This window comes from Euprymna scolopes, chromosome 32 (assembly GCF_053919585.1).
Source record: "Euprymna scolopes isolate OS-2025 chromosome 32, ASM5391958v1, whole genome shotgun sequence".
Classification (NCBI taxonomy): domain Eukaryota; kingdom Metazoa; phylum Mollusca; class Cephalopoda; order Sepiida; family Sepiolidae; genus Euprymna; species Euprymna scolopes.
Genome location: NC_136513.1, coordinates 76,189,623 through 76,213,392, shown reverse-complemented (window position 1 = coordinate 76,213,392; position 23,770 = coordinate 76,189,623). Strand labels below are relative to the sequence as shown.

Here is a 23,770-nt window from a genome sequence, read left to right as displayed (position 1 = left end):
ATAAAAAAGAAAGTAGACACCAGGAAGGCAGATGGATGTGTGTGTGTGTGTGTGTGTGTGTGCGCGTGTGTGCGTGCGCGTGTGTATGTGTGTGTGTGTGTGACTGAAAGAGAGAGAGAGAGAGAGAGAGAGAGAGAGAGAGAGAGAGAGAGGGGGGGAGGGTAATGTTATGAACGAAAACATGAGCAAGCGATGCCGGTAAAAAAAATGCGGATGACGTGAGTTAAGCAGTTGAGATGATGATGATGATGATGATGATGAAGATGATGATGATGAAGACGTAGAAAAATAAGAAACAGGAGAAGACATAAAAGAAGAAGAAATACAAGAAGCCGCTGTAGTAGAAGTAGAAGAAGAAGAAGAAGAAGAAGAAGTAGAAGAACAAGAAGTAGAAGTAGAAGAAGTAGTAAAGTAGAAGTAGAAGAAGAAGTAGAAAAAGAAGAAAAAGTAGTAGAAGTAGAAGAAGAAGAAGAAGAAGAAGAAGAAGTAAAACAAGACTTAGTAGAATAAGAAGTAGAAGACGTGGAAGAAGAAGGGAAGGAAGAAGAGGAGGAGGAGGAGGTTGATGATGAACTAATAATAAGAAAACCGGAAAGAAAACTGAGAGAGGACGGAAAGAGAGATAAAAAAAGAAAGTAACGGAAGGTAATGGAAAACAAAAGAATGAGAGAAAGAAAAGAAGCAAACAAGTGCATAAAAGAAAGAAATAGAAGAAAAAAATATCAAATGTTTAAAAGAGAAACTGTATAAGAAAAGGAGAGGAAAACGGGACGACATGAGGAGAGTAAGAGGAGAAAAGTAGAAAGAGAGCAGCATTTCTTTTAGAAAAAGAACCTAAAGAACGATATATATATATATATATATATATATGTATATATAAATATATATGTATATATATATGTGTATATATATGTATATATATGTATATCTATATATATATATCTATCTATATATATATATATATATATATATATATATATATATATATATATATATACTTGTTATTTGTTTTCGTTTTTGCGATACGGTTTGAATGACTTCAATTATTTACGAAAGTGCATTTTTACCTAAATGCGAGTTGGGAATAATTTTCCCTTTAACCAACTTGGTACCCCCACATAGGGGGCGGCATACATATTGTCTTTTTTAATATAATTATCCACTGACATGTGTTTCGTCGTCTACGACTCATCACAGTGGTTGAATCTCTCTCTCTCTCTCTCTCTCTCTCTCTCTCTCTCTCTATATATATATATATATATATATATATATATATATATATATATATATATATATATACTAGCAAAAGTACCCGTCGTTAACTGGGTTCAAAAACAGCCTACAGAAAATGGACTGTGATTTATGAAATTATGATAGGTTATGAAACGGAAGAGTTGTAAAGAGATAGCTTCGAATTTGGGAGTACCAAAACCAAAGCAAAATATAATGAAAGTAAAAATAAATAAGATAAACCCCATAATTTATTATACCATACCTGTTCACACTCAAACATTTATCACAATATTCTGTGGATCCATATTACAAAAACCTTGTTAAACTTTGTGATATATTTCCATTCTACGGAGGTCAGGCGCGAACGAACACCCCATAATTTTATTATATCATATTTCTTCAGACTGAAACATAATTATCAAGATATACGTACGCAGATAGATATGAAAAGTCTTTATTTATTATTTATTATTTCTATTCTATAGAGGTCAGGCGCGAACGCAGACCCCGCAATTTTATTATACCATCCCTATTTAAGTTAAAACATACTTATAAAAATATTATTATGTACATCTATATCAAAAACACTTGTAAACTTTTTTTTTTTCATTTTAAAATTTTTATTTCCTTACTTTGTGGACCAGGCGCGTCACATACCCCGCAATTTTAATGAACCACCGTTCTGTAGGATCAAACATACCCATTCCTGTGTCTCAATACATCTTCTATCATTATATGTGATCAGTTTTTTTTTAATAGTCAACCATATAGGAGCCTATTCGTGACCAGACACACATACACATACGTACAGCTTTATATATATATATATATATATATATATATATATATATATATATATATATATATATATATATATATATATATATATAAAAATTCTTAAATGTCTAACACTACCTCGGAAATAAAAGAAAAATTCAACCAACTGGACTTGTTGCGAGATCGTAACTTCCTGTCACTCGATCACTGTAGATTGTCTGAACACTTATACTTATACTGTTATTAAGTACGTGCGAAATAAATGCTAATGCTAAAAATGAATAAACATTTTGACCCGTCCCTTTACTTAAAAAAATTACCAAAAATCAATAAATTAACCAAGTTAAATGGATTTTTCACTATTTATTAAATGATAATCATGGAATATATTAAACCCATTATTTTTATTTAAATCATAAGGGAAATGTATTACTTTGCTTAAACAAAAAAATATTTTTAATAAAGTTATGTTTTTCAGTAATAAAAAAAGATTAAAGGAATTTATTTTTGCTTTTTTTATGAAAATAAAGCATTTTAAAATATAACAATTAAAAACATTATTCAATTTTTACAGGAACATTACGATGAAAGCTCTTAAATCTGTATTGATGAATTCGATATAACCCGAAGAAAAATGAATTTCTTGAACTACCGATATTATCATTGTTTATTTAATATTTTCACACAAGAATTTGCATAATTTTTATATGCAAGATTTTAATAATTTCCTTGCTCACAAGAATGTGAAACTTTCGGCGTGACATATTTTTATATAATATTGAACAATAACAAAAAAAAAAAAATTAAAAACAGGAACATAGAAAATAATTAAATTAAAAAATGCAAAAATTCATACAAACGTTCAGGATAAAAATGTACGGATGCACGTCTGGGGAAGAAAAAAAAAACTATCACACTCCTTCCTCAATTTTAATTACATGAGGTCATTTTCCAGTCTTTCATCTGACTGAAATTTTGGGCCTTTGTATATTCCGTGTTTACAAAATTGTAGTTTGTTACGTTTTGCGAAGGGCAGAATCACTCGGATTTTTGGCAAATTAATTTATGTTTTGTACAAACAAGGTGTTTTTTTTTAAAATTTAATTCAATATCTTAGGACTTTACTAATTATCTTTGAAATAGACCCAGAAAACTAATATTTATCTTTTTTACAATGAATTTATTTAACTTCAAAATTTATCTGAATTGGGTAACTCGCCGTGATAACATTTTTCATAACATTTTTTTTTTCATGTATGCAAATATATTTTTTTATTTCGAAATTAAGTTTAGTCCTTAATCTTTCAAATAAAATCCAAAAGTAGTTGGAAACCTACAAAAAATTATGATAAATCGGCTTTCGAAATTAGGTCCCCCCTATCTTTGTCCGCCCATTATTGCCTGTACCTAACTTTTATTAATGTTTGAATTTCTCTTAATCCCAGCAGATAAGGGGATTTGTACATTTCTAGCGAGGCCAAACGTGCCTTCGTCTCGGGGTTTCGAATCCTTCGACCAGCGGCAATCGTCACTTTCTGCATTGATGATTGCGAAAGCAGAAGATTCTAGTGTCTGTAGGTATATATATATATATATATATATATATATATATATACACACACACATATATATATATATATATATATATATATATATATATAGAGAGAGAGAGAGAGAGAGAGAGAGAGAGAGAAACAAAAAAACGTTGGAGAGTGAGAAAAAAAGAAAGATGGAAAAGAGAGAAATAGAAAGGGGAATGGAACGCAAAAAGTAAAATAGAGAGAGATGGAAAATCTGGAAAGAAAGAGTTATACGCGCGCGTACACTCCCACCCATATATATATATATATATATATATATATATATATATATATAAATATACTAGTAATGGCCCGATTTCAATAATTTTCCCATATGATTAGCGATTCTGTCCTAAATTTCCGATGCCGACACAATTACCGATTCCTACACTTTCTAAACACAGAATATTTAACAGTTGAGGTTTGTGTTATTATTATGCTAATTTTAACCGTCGGATTACCGTAAAAACGCAAGAAATATTTCACAAGCGTAAACACACACATTTGTGTGGGATGATCTATTGATTTTAGTTATGCTGGCAGTTTCAAATCAATAAATATTCATTATTTTATTATTATTTCCAACAAAAAAAAAAATGAAGTTTAAAACAATTTATTAATAAAGCAATACAATAAAAAAAAATAATCGTTTCTGGCATCAGAAAATAAACACAGATTTTTCCGATTTCGATACCCAAAGGAATTCCGATTTTTACATCTCCTGATTTCGATAATCGCCCCCAAACTAATATACCCGCACGCAAGCACTCACACAGCAAATAGTATCTTACATTTAAGTTATATATATATATATATATATATATATATATATATATATATATATATATATATATATATATATATATATATATATAGTCTTTGAAGTTTTTAACCTTAAAAACTATGCAAAAAAATATTTTTTATCATTCGTTAGAAAACCATCTAGTCAGTAAGTAATTTAATCACCTGCAATCACTGCATCAACTCGCTCTCGAATTTACTGTTATACTAATAATTTATTTTTCAAGGGATCATCAGTTGTTTACCATGAAACACTGTTTCGTGGATTTAATATATATATATATATTTAATATATATATATATAATATATAATATATATATATATATATATATATATATATATATATATATATATATATATATATGCTAGCAAAAGTACCCGTCGTTGACTGGGTTCAAAAACACCCTACAGAAAATGGACTCTGATTTATGAAAGTATGATAGATTATGAAAAGGAAGGGTTGTAAAGAGATAGCTTTGAATTTGGGGGCATCAATACCAAAGCAAAATATGATCAAAGTAAAAGTAAAATAGATAAACCCCATAATTTATTATACCATACATGTTCACACTGAAACGCTTATCACAATATTCTGTGGATCTATATTAAAAAACCTTGTAAAACTTTGTGATATATTTCCATTCTATGGAGGTCAGGCGCGAACGAACACTCCATCATTTTATTATACCATATTTCTTCAAACTGACACATAATTATCAAAGTATACTTACGCAGATAGATATGAAAAGTCTTTATTAACGTTTGTGCCTATTTCCATTCTATGGAGGTTAGGCGCGAGCACAGACCCCACAATTTTATTATACCATGCCTATTTAAGTTAAAACATACTTATCAAAGTATTATTATGTACATCTACATTAAAAACACTTGTAAACGTCTTTTTTTTAATTTTTAAATTTTTTATTTCCATATTTTGTGGACCAGGTTCGTACGAAGACCCCACAATTTTAATGAACCACCGTTCTGTAGGATCAAACATACCCATTCCTGTGTCTCGATACATCTTCTATCATTATATGTGGTCAGTTTTCTATAATAGTCAACAGTATAGGAGCCTATTTTTGACCAGACACATACACAGACGTTCAGCTATATATATATATATATATATATATATATATATATATATATAGTAATTTATAAAATATATATGGCGATTAAGCTACACTGAATATTCTGCGTTTCATCCAACTATAGGATTCGTCAGGCTTATGCGCGAATTCTGTCGTTGCTTCTTGTTTTTATACATGTTGAGGATTACTAGTTGGTCACTCAGCTTTCTAGTATCCACCGCGCCCCTTCCTACCAGCCAATGGGCATGCATTTTATCAAACAAAGGATCTGTTTTAGAGCTAGGTTAGTGGTTTTAGGTGGCCGTTCTGCTTCTTTTTTTTATATACATATAAATATACTTATGAGTACACAATAATGCACATATATATATATATATATATATATATATGCGTGTGATCGTTTATGTATATTCATGTTTATTTAATTTATTTATTTGTTTGTTTTCTATTGTTATTGTTAGTTTTAAAACTATTTTGTATCGCTATCCTAGAGTGAGTTTTATTTTGTGAACACAGTTGTTTGCTATTTCCCGCCTACAGTTTAATTGATTTTGAGGTTCTTTAAAGTATAGGATAGAAAATTTTTCATGGAGGCATAATTTACATGGGTCGTCTAAATGTCTGCATGTGGTAGCTTGTCTTAGTTTTTTCCATTCGACTACCGGCGAATGTCCGCTTTCTTTGAGTTCCCAGTATTTATTCGCTAGTGTTGTTTTTATACGGTGTTTTTTATTTTTGAATGTGCTTTTGTGGTCATAGTATCGGGTTTTGAAATCTAAGGAAGTCATGCCTATGTAATATTTTTTGTTATTCGGGTTTTCTTTTGCAAATATAGTAAATTTATGTGAATAAATGAAATAGTTATATATATATATATATATATATATATTAGGTTGGTGCAAAAACAATATCGTTTTCTCACATATGTTACTTTATATATATGATTGCTGAATTAGTTCATTGATCTATATAGCCATGTTATATATCATTTTGAAGATCGTTATTTTCTATATCGACTCGTGTTATTCGTTACAGTTATTAATCTCTTCATTCATATTTTACGGGGATTTCGATAACATCGATAAAATAAAAATTCGCACGATATTCTTATTCCAGTTTAAACTAGGTCGAAAAGCTGCCGAGACAGCTCATGATATCAATGATGCGTTTGGCCCAGAAACCAGTAACGAACGGGTTGCACAACGGTGGTTCAAGAAATTTCACAATGGTGACGAGAACCTCGAAGATGAAGGCAGTCGCGGTCGGCCAAGTGTAGTTGATAACGAACATTTGAATTTGCGATCCTCGCAAAGCAACACGAAAAGTTGCAGTTGAACTCGAGGTCGACCAGTCAGCAGTGGTTCGCCATTTAAAGCAAATAGCTTAGTCAAAAACTTGGATAAATGGGTGCCGCATGAACTGAACGATAATGAAAAAAAAATCGTCGTTTTGAGATGTTTTCTGCACAACCAATTTCTCCAGTGAATTGTGACGTGTCTTGAGAATTGGATCCCCTACGAAACCGATGACGTTCGGCACAGTAGGTGGATGCTGGAAAAGCTCCACAATACTTCCCGAATCCGAAATTGCACACACACACAAAAAAAAGGTTACGGTATCTGTTTGATAGTCACCGCCTTGTCTCATCAATCACAGCTGCTTTAATCCGAGTGAAACGATTACAGCGGAGAAGTACTGTCGACAAATTGACAAAATGCACCAGAAGCTCCAACGTATGTGCCCGAAATTGGTCAATGTGAAGGCACCAATTTTCCTTCATAACAATACTCGCCTGCATGTTGCTCAACTGACCCTACAGAAGATGAACGCATTGGGCTGTGAGACTCCGCCTCATCCGCCATATTCACCGGATCCCCCCCCCCCGCTCACCGATTATCACTTTTTCAAGCATTTACACAACATCCTGCGCAAAATTGCTTTCAAAAAACGAGATGAAGAGGAATCAACCTTCAATAACATCATCGCTTCCAGTACTCCGGATTCCTATGCTTAATGGGATGAATAAATATTTTTCTCGTTAGCAAAAATGTGTCGATTCTAATGGTTTTTATTTCGATTAATAAAGTTTATTATGAAAGGAGTTGCGCTCTTTTAAAGTTGAAGGTCAATTTTTGCACCAAACTAATATATATATATATATATATATATATATATATATATATATATATATATATATATATATATATATATATATATATAATCTGAGGTTATTGTTTTCCAGATGTAAGTGATCAATAAAGTGTAACGATGTTAATACAAGAGTGCTCATTACCAACGTAGAGCAAGGTATACTCTTTAGTTATTTTTATATAAGCAGTAATATGTTGCTACACTGTCATGAGCATGTTTCGGTCAGTAACTAAAGATTTCCTCAGGCGATATAGCTTATATGAAAGCATAGTTTGCAATGAAAACATTAGGCCTTCTTCGTCACGTGGAGTTAATATCAGGAAGATATATATATATATATATATATATATATATATATATATATACTCGGGTTTTTTATTCAAAAGTAATAGACTAGTGAATTCAACGAGGTTGTTAGATAGTGCTCAATAAAAAGAGCTGATAATACTTGTTTATTGTTATATAAACATGTTTACATCCCGCTGCTACAAACAGCCATTTGTTTCAATCAAACAACGGCTATCATCAGGCAGCGACTTGACTATTCAAATGTTCAATGAATAATTGATTTTTTTCTATTAGGTAGGAACTCTTTAAAGGTTGAAGTTAAAAAAACCTTAAAACACAGAACTTTAATTATGTAAAGAGGGAGAGGCAACCTAAAGAAAACTAATTAAAAAAATATAATGGAGAGAGAATGATGATGAGGAGAAAAAGAAATAGAGAAAGAAAAAATATATGGAGAAGAAAAAGAAAAAAAAAACGATATAAAGGGTTATTATAAAGAAAACAAGGGCTAGGAGAGAAAAGAAAGAATGATGAAATATAGTTAAAGAGAGAAAGAGTGAAAGTAAGAATTAATAGGAAGGGAAGTTTAAAATGTTAAGAGAATAGAGAGAAAGAGAAAAAGATCTGCGTGTCAACTAATTTATGGACAATTATACATTACAATGACGAGACGCGTTATTACAACAACACAAACAAAAAACACAATCTTAGCGTTAAAGGCGTACATGTCAAAAGTGACAGCGAATGTAAGCAACCAACATATTTATCATCTCACATACGTCCACGAGTAATATCAACGCAGTTTAAACATACGTCTACAATTAATTAAGCCCTTTATACTAAATGATATAAGTTTAAAGTTTTCACGTTTTTTTTAAATAAATATATAAAAATAATGATAAAACAATATATTAAAATTAATAATAATAATAATAATAATAATAATAATAATAATAGTAGTAATAATAAAAATAATAATAATCAACAGTGAAGGGGTGAGATCTTATTGCTAAGCGGGTTTGTCGGGGATATGTACGTCGATGGGGTACAAGCGAAATGAGCTCATCAGAAGACGTCCCATTAAAATATTTGTAAAACAGGCACGGTGATGCAACATTGCGGCGATGGGACAGGGGCTGGAGCTTAGTTCATAAAGTGGGACTGATTAGATTGACAACTCTTTTTTGGACTTTATCTAAGAGGGAGAGACAAGTGGTAGATGTACCAGCCCAGATGTGGCAACACTACTTTATGCATGAGCGAATGGTGGCCTTGTAAAGGTACACGATACTCTCAGGTGTGAGTAATCAACTAGCTCGATAGAGGAGGCCGACCTTCTTTGCAGCAGCACTTGCAATGTCCTCTATGTATTTGTTCCAGATCATATTGCCCGCAAATAGGCCAAGGAGTTTGAAGGTAGAATTCTCAGGTAGGGTACTATTTGTCATGGACATAGAGAATTGGAGAGGCGTCTTATAATTGTTAAAGGGGAGCAGCTTAGTTTTACAAGCATTAAATGTTACCATCCATTTACGGCTCCATTCCACTATAGTCTGGAGGTCATTTTCTAACAATTCTGCCATTGTCTTAGATTTATGTACATCCGCCCTTCCCTCATGCATATTATAGAGCGTTGTATCATCAGCAAATATACCCATCTCGGATACAATATTATCAGGGAGATCGTTTATAAATATCAGGAATAATAATGGTACAAGGATCGCCCTTGAGGCACTCCTGCATTAATATTATGCTGCTTGGATATGCGTCCGTCAGTGACAACCTGTATGCTTCTATTGTCTAAGAAGAATCTAATTATATTTAGTATACGTCCAGTTATAACGTACGATTTAATTTTCATTACCAGTCCTTTGTGCCAGACCTTTTCCAAGAGCCTTGGATATATCATAGGCTACAGCCCTGGCTTCGGCCGCCTTATCCCGTACATGGTATATGCGTTCAGAGATGACTGTTAAAGTATCTATAGTAGAACGACATTGCCTGAATCCATACTGTTTGCCAGAGAGATTTGTTTTTGGGTGGTGGTAAACTAGAGCTTGATTAATTAATATCTCACAGATTTTAGCAAAGAGTGGGAGAAGACTAATGGGTCGATAATCGAGAGGGTCTATTCTTTCACCAGAACTCTTGTACACTAGTACCACGGGGGCCATCTTCCAGCTATTAGTGAAGCAAGATTCAGCAAGGCATTCATTGTTTTTTTTTTGTTGTCTTTTTACTTAAGCATCATCACTTATCAAGGCCCAGAGACCCCTTGAGGATTAGTGTTAAGAGTGTACAGTAGTCAATTGGACAATATAGTAATCGTTATTAGTGGAAATTCGGTAAATTTGTTAACTTAAGTGGAACGGCTCATCAAGAACTTGTTTACATTGAACTTGAAGGTAATCAGATTGTAGTCAGCTGGAAAGCAGGAAAACGGAATACAGTTCCACAGGTGTGCACTTCAAAGAAAGAAGCTTTTTTCATGGAATCTACGTTTAGGTTTAGGCACAGATAAAGAGTGGGGGTAATTATTGATAGTGTTTTCAGCTAGACGAAGGGGGGCATAGATTTCGTGGCAAATGCTCAGTCGAGCACTTTCCATGAAAATAACGAGAAAGCAAAGACAAACTCACAATATCTCTTCTGTGAGAAAGAGGTTGCTCCTACGAAGCTACGAAGTCTATTTTGAACTCTATCAAGACAGGACAAGTCCTTTCTAGTAGCTCCTACCTAGATGTGGCAAAAAGTGCTCCCTCCTTGGCATACCTGGCTCTTATATAGATAGAGAATTGCATCAGCAGTGAGATATCTACTGGACTGATAGAAATATCCCAGCATTTTTCCAGCGGCATGGGCAACAGATTTGATGTACATGTTCCATTTCAGATCAGGAGTAAAGGTCAAACACCAAAGCTTGTTAAAACATAAGGCCTCCTCAAGACGAGAGCCATTCATTTCAATTGATGCCAGATGGGGATCAGAGCGTTGATGATGTAAAGATAAAAGCTTGGTTTTAGATGCATTAAAAATAACCAGCCACTCCTTTCCCTATTGTACCACGTGCTCAAGATCAGAGGAAAGAGAATCTGAGAGAACTTGGTTGTTTACTGTCTTAGATGTGCTACAATAGATGGTAGTCTCATCAGCATAAATGCCTACGAATGTTGTAAGTATGTGATTTGGAAGATCATTAATGTAGATCAGAAAGAAAGTTGGGCGTATGATGGACCCCTGAGGGACCCCTGCATTAATACTGTGAGCTTTTGATATTTGCCCATCAACTACTACTCTTATAGACCTATCAGAGAGAAATGATTTAATAATTGAGAAGCCATTTCCAGCTATACCCTAGCTGGAGATCTTGTGAAGTAGACCTTTATGCCATGTCCTATAAAAAGCCTTCGATATGTTAAGAGCAATTGCCCTAGAAAGGTTGCCTCCGTCGAGAGATTGTAGAGCTTGGAAAGTATAGAGGGGGGGCTAATTCAGGTAAACATTTGTTAATTAGTAAATCAGGAATGAGATTTGGTGCCTTTGAGGTGTCTTTTATGATATCGCAGCCATGAAAAGGGGTGATATATATATATATATATATATATATATATATATATATATATATATATATATATATATATAAATCCAGGCTTGAGATATTCAAAAGTAGGAACTAATGAACTCAACGAGGTTGTTAGATACTGCTCGATAACAAGAGCAAAATATTTTTTTCATTATTTATTCGAGAGTAACTAGTTACATTGTGTCGCTACAAACAACCATCTGTTTCAATCAGTGAGATTTTGTTAGGCGACCCTGAACTATTCGACGCTATAGAAAAAAATAAAAGAAAAAGTGAGCTCTTCCAAAAAAGACTATAAAAGTTGCTCTCTAAAAAAGAAGGATAAAAATGGAGAAGTTTTGAAAGTTTTATTTTTAAACAGACAACCTTTTATGCTCTTGGATTTATTTTTCTATTAGTCACTACCATTCTTAGTGAACTTTTGTCAACAATAAACGATGGAAATGTATCGACGATAAACGTATGTATCGATAAACGATGGCTATGTATTGGTGTTCGGAGCGCGCTTTGCCACATCAAAGTCATTCCCAAAATAAAGTCTCCGACTTTATAACTAAAAAAGATGAAGACATACGAAATCCAGGAGTTGTAACATTAAAACAAGCGAACTTTTGTGCTCCATAATTTATTTTTCTACATAGTAACTAGTATGCTCAATACACTATGATTTCTGATTTAGATGCAGATATTCCTTCGGCATTTAAGCTGAGAATTCTGAATTTCTTCATGGTTACTTCCAGTGGCTGAGGGTTAATCCTTTTACCACCTCTGCTAATGGGTATATTTCTATACGTGGTGTAGCAATCGGTCTCCGAAGATTAACAGGGCCACCACGTGAAGATTTGCTACTTACCACCTTAGGGAAAACTGCCGATTGGGCCCTCAAACCAAGACCTTAAGGAGGCAAACAGCACCGCCATGCGATGGGTTAATTTCTATTGCGATAAGATATGATTATGATGATCAATTCATTATTGCCAGGAATTCAAGGATGCATCTCTGCGTTTGACACATATCCATGACAGGAGTTGTTTTGTTAAAGTTTTGTACCGTCAACATGTGCAACAGAGAGATGAATCTTTCAGGTCATAAATATATAAGTTCAATCATCATAACAATGCAATTTTCAATGCTCTCTGACTCATTCGGGCGGAATATAAAAATAGGAAGCATTAGTTTTTGAACGTCACTCGTGATATATAAATACACGTTGTTCCTTATTATAGAATCGAAGTTTTTTGTTCGTTTTTAAAGAAACTTCGGTTGCTATTAAATATCCTCTCATATTAAACAATACAAAAAAGTCTGTAGGATGTACATACCCGTCACCGAACGAAAATCACGTTCCAAAATTATGTAAATTCATCAAGTGGTTTTATTTTCGACTGATAAAATTTTAGGAGTAAGAAATAAAAATGTTTCTCTCACGTAGCAATCCTGATAAAAAACAGGAGCAGATAACTGCACAATAATTCAAACTTGAGCGAATATTCTGGTAATGCTTACGATTCTCAATTAATTGTTTATAAATCATTTTCATTATTAAAATTATAAGAGGCATATAATAAATAGGTATTAATTTATTTTAATAAACCGTTTTAATATTAGCGTTATTTCAATTCTATTTGTCTGTTAATTGTAAGTTTTTAATTTTAATAATTATGTTTCTAAGAACTCATACCAATTCTTATATACATTTTTTATTCTTCCAATATATATATATATATATATATATATATATATATATATATATATATATATATATATATCATCATCATCGGCGGTCACTCGTGTCCGAGTAAGACTGTTCTCCGTTGTGGCTTCTGTGGGTCCTCAGGTGAGCATAGAGCCCAATCCTAGACCCAATTTTTCTTGTGCAATTTGGGCAGATAAAGGTAGTGGTGGTGGGGTGGGGTTGGGTGTGTCTGGTTGATAATCTGTCCTTTCTGTGCTTGCGTGTATCCTCAGCAGCTTGATTTAGGTCACTACTATAAAGCGCAGCACCTTCGTGGACAGCGCTCCTCCATGCCAACCTGCTCCCAGCCACGTCCTCCCATGTCTCAAGGTCCATGTGAAACCGCTTTAGATTTACTTTGATGTTGTCCTTATACCTCATCTTTTGGCCACCCTGGGCACACTTTCCCTCAACAAGCTGAGAGTAGAAAATCTGTTTTGCGAGGCGGAGATCCGGCATTCGGACAACATGACCAGTCCATCTGAGCTGGCGTTGAGCAACAGTAGCGGTGATAGTGGAAATGTCAGCCTCACTCAGGACGCTGGTGTTGGTGCGTCGGTCCTTCCAACTGATTCTGAGGATTTTTCGGAGGCATCTTTGGTGGTACGTCTCCAGGGTTTTTACGTGCCTCCTGTATGTTGTCCAGGTCTCCGATCCATAGAGAAGAGTGGGCAGCAAGACAGCTTTGTATACCATGATTTTGGTCTTTGCCAGAAGGTCACGGTTCTCAAATACTCTCTTCCTTAGCCTTGAGAAAGCCCCACTGGCACAGCTGAGGGTGTTGTATTTCATCATCTATGTTGGCTTTTGATGATAGGATGCTGCCTAGGTATGGGAAGTGGTCCACATTTTCCAGTCTAGCGTTATCGATGGAGATGTTTGGGGGTGAGACTGGAATACTGTTTGATGGTGATTGTTGGAGGATTTGTTTTTTTATATTAATTGTTAGTCCTAGCTGTTTGTATATATATATATATATATATATATATATATATATATATATATATATATATATATATATATATATATAAGTATATATATATATATATATATATATATATATTTATATGAGTGGCCCACATAGGCTACTGGGGAAACAAAGCAGCAAGAAAAAAAAACTATGGAAAATTCAACCCAAAGCAGCAGAACTAATACTGGCTTGCAGGACACTATATATACAAATGTAGACCAATTTCGACATATTTTATTTGTTTGAAAATATAGATTCTTTTTTATCAATTATCATAAAATTTTAACCATACAATAGAATTATAATCTTCAAAAAGCCTACAAATTTTCATGTAGTTTTCTCTCATAGAATTTGGCTACGAGTACTTTTATGTATATATATATATATAGATATGTCCACACACACATACACACACACATATATATATATCCACACACACACACGCACATATATATATATATATATATATATATATATATACACCCAAAATCCCTGGCCTTTATGGAGGGGACATTAAAACTGTTATGGTTTCAAATGATCCGAAATAGCACCAAATATTTATCATATGTTATATCTCCCCTCTTTCGGAAATAGGGTACAGTTATGAATATTTCCCGTATCGAATAATCTCTATACACTGTGAAATTTACTTGATGTATGAAAACCAAAAAGGGTAATATAACATATTAGAAATATTTGGAATCAAGTCTCCACCTGCTGTAAATTTTTATGTAATTTCGTCCCATTGTACCAATGGTATGATCATTACAATATTTAAATTAGTTTAGAGTACAGATATATATATATATATATATATATATATATTTATATATATATATATATATATATATATATATGTATGTGTGTGTGTGTGTGTGCGTGTGTGTGTGTGTGTTTGTGTGTGTTTGTGTGTGTTATTTTACTGCTTCAAAATATTAACTTATACTATTACAATTGTTTCCACAGACAAAGGAATATGGTAAAAGTTAAAATGAGAAGGGAAGAAGATATCATTTTTTTTGGGGGGGGCACGTGTGGATATAAGGAAAACGAGAAATATATATAGAAAGAAAAAATATAATTTTAAAAGAATTAATTATATAAAGAAAGAAGAGACAGTAATTAATAAAAAGAAAAAAGAAAGAAAGAAAGAAGCATATAATTCATGGACACAATCAGGTGTAATTATAAAAGTGACGGTTGTGGGCTAAGATATTTGAAATGAGTTAAAACGTGTTAACAGAGCAGACGTTATTTGGGATGGGATGGTTTATATTATATGAAGAGTTTTTCGAGGATGTTTTTCACTGCTGCAATGTTAACATACGTCTCGTTGATTGCATTTTAACATACGTCCTATATTACTTATGTAATTAGTTCTAGAGGTTTTGACAGGAAAGCAATTATATAGTAGATAATTAACATACGTCCAGTTAATGACAGTTAACATAGTTCTATTATTTATATTAGGTTTGTGACAATTGCCTTATCCAAGTAAAAATTGAGAATAGTTAGAAGATTATAGGGATAATAATTAGGAACATGAGGGAATTTGGGCTTTGAAATTTAAAGAAGTTTGTTTTTATTGGTACGTATTTGATATGAAAGGGTATTTGGTTAAAATTCAATATGAATAATTAAATATAGAACGGTATAAAACGATATAAAACTTGTAAAAGATGTACAAGATGTAAAAGATATAAAAGATGAGAAAAGGTGGGAATAATTAATGATGGGGAGCTTAATTGTTGTAAATAATTGTATGGTAATAATGTTTATGTGTGAAATTAGTAGAGTCAGAGCGTTATATTAAATGGAATTTTGAAGAGTGTAAATTGCTAAGAAGGTGGGATTTGTACTATTTACAAATAATTAATGTTTCAACTTCAAAGTTTAATAATTTATCTTAATCTTTGAATTTTTTAATAAAAAATTTTCTGTATAAATATAGGAAATAGAGGGAGTTTAAGGATTAACAGTTACTAAAGTTATAAGAATTGTTCAATCAATAATAAGCGTGAGATTAAAGTTTTAAGGAAAACAGGGGATCTCCAAAGAATTAAAAGGTAAAATAGTATAATAAAGTGAGGAGTAAATAGCAATGCAGTTGATTATAAGTAAAGGTATTTGTTTATACAACAATATGAATAATTGAATATAGAGCGATATAAGGAATAAGTATCAGTTTACGATGTAATGGTTAATAGTTGTAAAGGTTTTGTAGTAGTAAACTACAATGGGTTGGCAAATAAGATTAAATTGTGCAATTATTAGATTTAGAGAGTTATTTAGATAAAATTTAGTAGGGTGTGAAGTTGCTGAGGAGGTGGGGGCTGTAATATCTACAAATAATTGACTTTTCACTTCTAATATTTAATAATTTATCTCTATCTTTGAATTAAGAATAAAGAATTTTTCTGTATAGACGGAGGAGCCAATAGATTAAGAGAGTTATATTAGATGAACTTTGCAATTGTTAAAGATGTAGGATTGTAGTATTTGCAAAGTGTGTGATTAACTTAGAAAGTTTAATAATTTAACTTAATCTTTGAAGTTATTAATACAGAATTTTCGTATAAATATAGAAAATGGGGGGGTTAAAGATTAATAGTTATTAAATTTATAGGGATTCCTACAATAATTGAAAAATTTATAGGGATTCCTACAATTAATAATTGAAAAATTTATAGGGATTCCTACAATTAATACTTTAAACATTTATAGGGATTTCTACAATTAATACTTTAAAAATTTATAAGGATTCCTACAATTAATACTTTAAAAATTTATAGGGATTCCTACAATTAATAATTAGCGTGAGATTAAATTTATAAGGAAAACAGGGAGATCTCCAAAGAATAAAAAGTAAAATAATATAATAAAATGATTCCTAGTTTAGTGAGGATAAAACAGCAATACAGATGGTTAGAAGTATAGGTGTTTGGTTATACTACAATATGAATAATAGAATAGAGAGCGGTATAAGGTCTGAGATGCAGTTTATAGTATAGTGGTTTACGGTTGTAAAGTTTTTTGGTAGTAATAAGCTACAATGGATAGAGTAATAGTGTTAAAGTGCGTAATTATCAGATTGAGGGAGTTATATTAGATGAACTTGAAGTAAGCTGTGAAATTGCTGAGGAGGTGAGATTTGTAGTGCCTACAAATAATTGACGTTTCATTTCTGATGTTTAATAATTTATCTTCATCTTTGAAATTAATAATAAAGAATTCATCGTATAGATAGAAGAAACAGGGGGAGTTTAGAGATTTACAGGTACTATATTTCTTTTTAGGAATCTCCCACTTAATAGCAGGTGAAGGTTATTTTGAATCAGGTTAAGTTGGCGGGTAGTTAGTGAGGTTTTGTTAGGGTGGTTGGATTATTAAACGTGCATTTATGTACTCTTAATCGGTCTTTAAATGAAGTCCAGCAAGTCCGATGTAATATTTTTTTATCATTAAAGTTTTCTATAAGGGCGATTATAGCTTTGTAGACTACTAGTCCATCGGAATTGTTTGTTGTTTAATGAGGCATTCTGATTTATTTGTCCGGTCATATATATATATATATATATATATATATATATATATATATATATATATATATATATGTATATATATATAATTATTTCCACAGCCAAACAATGCCGCAGCTCACAAGAGCCATGACAGCCAACAAACCGGAAGTCCAACACTCAAGTCTTGGTAAGCTGGTTGGCTGACCGCGTCCCTCATTGAGACAAAGTAGGTCCATTCCACAGTCGAATTTCGCCGCGGTTTGTTTGGTCTGTGCTAGTTAATAGACTTTCTGGTGTGCAGGGCGTTTGCTTAGTTGGCCGAGTGCTTGTCTCGCATGCAAGAGGCTCGGGTTTCGAATCCCGTGTTCGGATATGTCTAACTGATGAGCCCCCAAATTAGGGCTTAACTCGAGTCATGGACTTCCGGTTTGTTGGCTATCATGTCTCTTGTGAGCTGCGGCGTTGGTTGGCTGTGTAAATAATTATATAAACTCTAACATTCTGAAAAATTATATATATATATATATATATATATATATATATATATATATATATATATATATATATATATATCACCCATTTTAACAATTTTATAAGTTCGAATTCTCAGAGGTTTGTGGGTATATATATATATATATATATATATATATATATATATATATATATATATATGCGGGTGTATGAATGTATGAATTTATTATATTTATTTGCTTCCCCACGAAAGCAAAATGTGACACAAGGTCGTTTTTAATGTGGGGTTAGCCTAGCTCCCCTAAAACAAGGGTAAAAACGGGGAACTCTGAATGTATGTATTTATATATATATATATATAATGGTTATATCGATTGGTTTCCACAGATATATATTAACAAACTTAGAAAGAAAGATAACTCGATAGATGGAAGCAATTAAGCGTGATTCTCCGCCAAAGAAATTCGCTTGCTATGTAACATCCGTTCAGTTTTTTTTGTTTTTTTTGTAGACAGGTGTTGGTGATAATTTATTTATTATACATAGTCTGATGGTTCGTTTCGTTGATTGTTTATTAATGATTTCTGGCGACATGGAATTTAAATTTTAAATATCCTTCTGGAATTGCACCGTTTTTTGTTTTTGTTTTTTATTTGTGCGTCTAACGACTTTACATGGCGCCGGCGATATTTTTTATAAGATAATTTGAGAAGAATCGAACGTAATAAGTATTGAATATTCATTTTTTTATTTAAAAAATATGCACGAAATATTTTTGAAAAATTGGAAAAAGTATAGTCAAACAGTCAATTCCTGCTGTTTTACAATGTTTGCTTGAATAAAAAAAAGTGCCTAAATACGCACACAGATAAGCACACTCACATAAACATATGCACGAAATATTTTTGAAAAATTGGAAAAAGTATAGTCAAACAGTCAATTCCTGCTGTTTTACAATGTTTGCTTGAATAAAAAAAAGTGCCTAAATACGCACACAGATAAGCACACTCACATAAACATATGCACGAAATATTTTTGAAAAATTGGAAAAAGTATAGTCAAACAGTCAATTCCTGCTGTTTTACAATGTTTGCTTGAATAAAAAAAAGTGCCTAAATACGCACACAGATAAGCACACTCACATAAACATATGCACGAAATATTTTTGAAAAATTGGAAAAAGTATAGTCAAACAGTCAATTCCTGCTGTTTTACAATGTTTGCTTGAATAAAAAAAAAGTGCCTAAATACGCACACAGATAAGCACACTCACATAAACATATGCACGAAATATTTTTGAAAAATTGGAAAAAGTATAGTCAAACAGTCAATTCCTGCTGTTTTACAATGTTTGCTTGAATAAAAAAAAGTGCCTAAATACGCACACAGATAAGCACACTCACATAAACATATGCACGAAATATTTTTGAAAAATTGGAAAAAGTATAGTCAAACAGTCAATTCCTGCTGTTTTACAATGTTTGCTTGAATAAAAAAAAAGTGCCTAAATACGCACACAGATAAGCACACTCACATAAACATATGCACGAAATATTTTTGAAAAATTGGAAAAAGTATAGTCAAACAGTCAATTCCTGCTGTTTTACAATATTTGCTTGAATAAAAAAAAGTGCCTAAATACGCACACAGATAAGCACACTCACATAAACATATGCACGAAATATTTTTGAAAAATTGGAAAAAGTATAGTCAAACAGTCAATTCCTGCTGTTTTACAATGTTTGCTTGAATAAAAAAAAAGTGCCTAAATACGCACACAGATAAGCACACTCACATAAACATATGCACGAAATATTTTTGAAAAATTGGAAAAAGTATAGTCAAACAGTCAATTCCTGCTGTTTTACAATGTTTGCTTAAATAAAAAAAAAGTGCCTAAATACGCACACATATAATCACGCTCACATAAACATACACATACGTGTGTGTGTGTGCGTGTGTATACACACATACATACATATACACGCAGACACACACCGGCGCACATACCCACCCACGCACACACAGAGACACACATACATGTATATATATATATATATATATACATATATATATACATACATACATATATATATATATATATTACTTTTTATTTACTCACATAAAATTAATATACGAAAGTATAGATTTATGCGTAAACTTTAAGTATTTACTTCAAAAGTACTCAATACGTAGGTATAGCTAGTAGTAATTTATAAAATATATATAGCGATTAAGCTACACTGAATATTCCGCGTTTCATCCACTCTAGGACTCTTCAGGCTTATGCGCATAAGCCTGAAGAGTCCTAGAGTGGATGAAACGCGGAATATTCAGTGTAGCTTAATCGCTATATATATATTTTATAAATTACTAACTAGCTATACCTACGTATTGATCACTTTTGAAGTGTAGCTTAATCGTCATATATATTTTATAAATCACTATATATATATATATATATATATATATATATATATATATATATATATATATAAGTAATAAAATCAAAAGGATGTAGTGTTTACCTAATATACGCAATGGTAAACTTCAATCTAGTATAAATACCGGTTGTTATATAGAGATAATTTAATTCCAACTCAATAAAAAGGTTAATATGCAAAAGAGAGTGGAGTTTCTTATAATAGAAAGTTTCTTATAATAGAAAGAAAATTAAAACTGTAAGTTGAACTTTACAATCAAAATTTATTGTTCGACTGAATACTCCAAAAACGCAAATTGTTTTTGGACTATTCAATCGTAGAATAAATTTTAATTACTGTTTTCATTTTCTTTCTCTTATACACAGGGTGACCCCCCCCAAAACGAGCCCCAACTCTAATTAGGCCCCGTTTCTTAGTGTTTTGTCCGAATGAAATGAAACTTTAGCCATAACTAGTTTATTATATTCAAAACATCACATTAAAACATTAGGGTATTTGACCTTTTTTTCTCCGTTCTATAGCATATGTTCCAAATGGCCTCCATTTAGCTTTTGTTTTTTCGGGGTCACCCTCTCTCTCTCTCTGTCTCTCTCTCTCTCTTACTCTCTCTCTCTCTCTCTCTCTCTCTCTCTATATATATATATATATATATATATATATATACAGCTAACAATCGTTGTAAAGAGGCACATAATGTGTGCATCTTTCAACAATATAACTTAACAATATTTGCTTAAATGATAGAAAACTGCCTTAATGCGCACACGCATAAATATATACTGAACTTCCCATATATATATATATATATATATATATATATATATATATATATATATATAGCGTGTGTGTGTGTGTGTGTGTGTGTGTGTGTAATGCATTTGTGTTCTCTTTATTTTTATTTTTTACTGTATACCTACGTTTGTATCCCCGCCCATGTATCTAAAATAAACGTTTTAATTAGGTAAGTTGGATCTGTGTTTTTATTTCTGTATTATTACTCTTCCAGCTTTCCGGATAGAAACAAACTTTAGTAGTTGTTTTTATACTAATCATTATTTTTTTCTGCCCATGTAATCCTTCTAAATCGAGGTCATATTTTATCTTTATCCCAATTTCTTTTATTTTGGGGAAAGTTAGATCACCTACCCCTCCAGTAAAAATCGACCTTTTCCCTAACTCTGCCCTTGCAAAACAGGTTGCGTGTCTTCGATTACTGTAACGGTAAACAGGCCTGGCGCCAGACACACGTTCTCGGCAGTTTTCATCTACAAATAATGTTTTCATCGACATTGCGCTGGTTGTTACTTTTTTTTTTACTAAGATTTTTGTTTGTGGTGTTGCTGTTGTTGTTGTTATTATTGTTGTTGCTGTGCTCTTGTTGTTGTTGGTTCCTTTCAAGTCCTTTCAGAGACCGCGAAAAGAAAGATGGATATAAGGAAGAATGGAAAAGAAATGAGAGTCGCGGTTGCCGGGTCTTGTTGTGATAGAAAGAACGAAGAAAAGAAAACAATGAAAAAAAAAGAAAAAGAAAAAAGTGCAGTGGTGGTGGTAGTGAGAAAGTTTGAGGTTGGGCGCTATTAGACGGAGATGGTAGGGAAATAAATACAATGCAAAAGAAAGGTCCGAGAGTTAGACACCAAATGAACGGGTCCAGAAATACAAAGCTGACGATTTTAAAAAGGACGATAAAGCAAAGTGAGAGAAGCAAGTGGATTCCTTAAAAAATAGTGAGGCGGAACATATAGGATAGTAAGTAAAAAATCATTTTGAACAACAACAACAACAACAACAACAACAACAACAGCAGCAGCAGCAACAACAACAACAACAACAACAACAACAACAACAACAACAACAACAGCAGCAGCAGCAACAACAACAACAACAACAACAACGACCAAGATGACCAAGAATTTGACATAAAGAATGGGAAACTCTTTTTAATCTATTTTCGGCCAGAAATTTGGTTGTCAACGGGGTCAAAATTCGGAAAGTTTGGTTCTAAACATTTAAGATTGTAGATGTTGGTTACTTTGACATGGATCAAACTTTTTTAATTTGATTTGACCTCAGAACAATAAATTTTAAGAGGGCAAAAATTGGGGGCAAATTTGAAAAAAAAATTTTGACATCTGCGGTGTCGAAACATTTGAACTTTTACATAAAGTGTATTAAGACATAGGGCGAGCTTTTTAGTCGGTTTTTAGCCGAAAATTTGCCTGCCAAAGGAACAAAGTTAAGAAGATTGCACCTTTATATATATATATATATATATATATATATATATATATATATATATATATATATATATATACTAGCAAAATACCCGTCGTTGACTGGGTTCAAAAACACCCTACAGAAAATGGACTCTGATTTATGAAAGTATGATAGGTTATGAAAAATAAGGGTTGTAAAGAGTTGGCTTCAAATTTGGGGGTATCGAAACCAAAGCAAAATATGATGAATGTAAAAATAAAATAGAAAAACCACATAATTTATTATACCATACCTGTTAACACTGAAACACTTACCACAATATTCTGTGGATCTATATAAAAAACCTTGTTAAACTTTGTGACATATTCCATTCTACGTAGGTCAGGCGCGAACGAACACCCCTTAATTTTATGATACCATATTTCTTCAAACTGAAGCATAATTATCAAAGTATACTTACGTAGATAGATATTAAAAGTCTTTATTAAAGTTTGTGCCTATTTCCATTCTATGGAGGCCAGGCGCGAACGCAGACCTCACAATTTTATTATACCATCCCTATTTAAGTTAAAACATACTTATCAAAGTATTATTATGTACATCTATATCAAAAACACTTGTAAACGTTTTTTTTAATTTTTTAATATTTTATTTCCATACTTTGTGGACCAGGTGCGAACGTAGACCCCAACATTTTTATGAACCACCGTTTGCCAGATCAAACATACCCATTCCTGTGTCTAGATACATTTTCTATCATTATATGTGATCAGTTTTCTATAATAGTCAAACCATATAGGAGCCTATTCGTGGCCAGACACACACACAGACGTTTAGTTTTATATATATATATATATATATATATATATAATGTCTCGGAAGTAGAGTGAAAAACATATCTTAT

The 23,770-nt window shown here is 32.3% G+C and overlaps 1 protein-coding gene across 1 annotated transcript in view; it reads right to left on the bottom strand.

Moving 5' to 3' along the window:
* Positions 1-274, bottom strand: part of LOC145256444 (uncharacterized) — a 644,056-nt gene extending 643,782 nt beyond the window's left edge. The window contains exon 1 of the mRNA XM_080115352.1: positions 1-274. This exon is cut by the window's left edge and continues 652 nt beyond it. The gene's annotated coding sequence lies outside the window, so the exon portion shown is untranslated.
* Positions 275-23,770: the final 23,496 nt, after the last annotated feature.